The 2,415-nt window shown below is 42.0% G+C and overlaps 1 protein-coding gene across 12 annotated transcripts in view; it reads left to right on the forward strand.

Annotated features, from left to right (window-relative positions):
* HNRNPF (heterogeneous nuclear ribonucleoprotein F) overlaps nt 1–2,415 on the forward strand; it is a 24,391-nt gene that overhangs the window by 2,890 nt on the left and 19,086 nt on the right. The gene's annotated exons all lie outside the window — the stretch shown is intronic.

Consider the following 2,415-nt stretch of genomic DNA (forward strand, 5'->3'; position numbering starts at 1 on the left):
ATATATGTTAAATATAATATTATATTAAATATATATTATATATAATATATGTATTATCTTTTGAGACAGGGTCTCACTTTGTTGCCCAGGCTGGAGTGCAGTGGTGTGATCTCGGCTCGCTGCCGAGATCCTCCTGTGCTCAAGGGGTCCTCCCACCTCAGCCGCCGGGTATCTGGGACCACGGGCATTCTCCAGCACGCCCGGCAAATTTTTGTATTTTTTGTAGGGATGGGGTCTCCTTATGGTGCCCAGATTGATTTTCAAACTTTTGTGCTCAAGCGATTCTCACGCCTCTGCCTCCTGAAGTGCTGGGATTACAGGTGTTAGCCTTCATGCCCGGCCACTTTTTGTAAACTGGCAAGTTTTCTGTTAAGGGTAGCGTTACAAAGCTTTATTCAGGTAAAAATTGCAATTTTTTAAGGGAAAATAGTGAGTAAATAAAAAGTTATTTCTCCCACGTGGCCAGAACCTTGGAAAGCCTGGAGGCAAATGAGAGCCTAGTGTGGGTAGATGCCTGCAGGGGCTGCAGAAATGTGACAGGCCTTTTCCGTCACTGAGCTCTGGTTCTCTGCTCTTCGGGAGAACCACATTAGTTGACTCTTACTAGGTCCTAGAAGTTTTACTCCATTTTCTAATTACATGCTTAGGACTACTGTAAAAGGGGTTGCTATTAGCCCCATGTTTCAGATGAGAAAATGAAGGTTGGGAGAAGTCACGTGCCCCGGGACACAATTGGGACTGGGTCCCAAGTTGGACCGGGACACCCCTCCCCTGCCGGGGCCCTTGCCCTGTCTTAGTTCCCCTGAGCTACGGTTCTTTTGGAGGGCAACAGGGTGGACAGAGGGAGAACTGAGCTCAGCCAAGACCACCCTGGGTTATTTTACAGCAAATCGCAGACCAATAAGGTGTTTATTAATAAATAAATCCGCAGTTATTTCTAAGAACTTTTAAAACCTAACCATGATACTGCTATCATACCTAAAAATATATTCCAAAATACCAAGTTTCCAGGGTTTAAATGTTTCCGTATTAAATATTTTAAACAACTGGTTAGTTTGAGTCAGGATCCAAAGTCACACCTTATATTGTGTAGATAACTTTTTAAATTCAGAGCAGCACTGTCCGATAGAAATATAATGTATGCTATAAATGTAATCTTATATTCTTTTTTTTTTTTTTTTTTTTTTTTTTTTTTTGAGAGGGAGTCTCGCTCTGTCAGCTCACTGCAAACTCCGCCTCCCGGGTTTTACACCATTCTCCTGCCTCAGCCTCCCGAGTAGCTGGGACTACAGGCGCCCGCCACCTTGCCCGGCTAGTTTTTTGTGTTTTTTAGTAGAGACGGGGTTTCACTGTGTTAGCCAGGATGGTCTTGATCTCCTGACGTCGTGATCCGCCCATCTCGGCCTCCCAAAGTGCTGGGATTACAAGCTTGAGCCATCGGGCCTGGCCAATCTTATATTCTCAAGTGGTAAAAGGAAACGTGATTCATTGTATTAGTAATTTAACCTAATATGTATCCACTATTAAAACACTTTCGTTTCTCCATGATCTTGACTAAAATAATTAAAAACAATCCTGTGAACCTGTCAAAATCCAATGAGTTTTACACATACACATTTCAGGTGTGGTGAATGGATGCTGTATCAGTGATCATCTAGAGGTTCCTGTTTCTTAAAGGCCCCATTCCCCATTATATTTGTCGGGTTGTCTTGCAGCATTCCTTCCCCACACTTCGCATTTTTCTGATTGTTTTTCCCTGGTGGCCTTTGAGTCTCTGTTCTTTATATTTCCGGTAAAGTGATGGTTACTTCTAGAAGTGGTGTTGGTTTTGGTTTTATTTTTGTTTTTAAAACATAGTTTTGGTTTTGTTGCCCAGGCTGGAGTGCAATGGCGTGATCTTGACTCACTGCAACCTCCGCCTCCTGGGTTCAAGCAGTTCTCTTGCCTTAGCCTCCTGAGTAGCTGGGATTACAGGCGTATTTTTAGTAGAGACAGGGAATCACCTTGTTGGTCAGGCTGGTCTCGACCTCCTGACCTCAGGTGATCCACCTGCTTCAGCCTCCCAAAGTGCTGGGATTACAGGTGTGAGCCACCACACCCAGCCTGGAGGTAGTTTTGATTCAGATGAGAGTTTTTGGAAAGAATACTTAGTTGAGGTGCTGTGCTCCTACTAGAGGCACATATTGGTTGGTATTTTCTCTTTTGTCATGTTACAGCAGCTATTAATGATCATTACCTAGATCTATTATTTTCTTAAATGGTTTCCAAATTAGTGATATTTTAATAATCGATTCCTTCTTATTTATTAGCAGGAATACTTTTATAAGATAACTCCTTCAATGATCATTTGATCGCTCTAAGATGTACTTTTCTTTTCCCTTTTTTTTTTTTTTTTTTAAAAAAAAAAAAAAAAAA

The sequence above is a fragment of the Rhinopithecus bieti genome, unplaced genomic scaffold, assembly GCF_001698545.2.
Source record: "Rhinopithecus bieti isolate Rb0 unplaced genomic scaffold, ASM169854v2 scaffold_32096, whole genome shotgun sequence".
NCBI classification, from domain to species: Eukaryota; Metazoa; Chordata; class Mammalia; order Primates; family Cercopithecidae; genus Rhinopithecus; species Rhinopithecus bieti.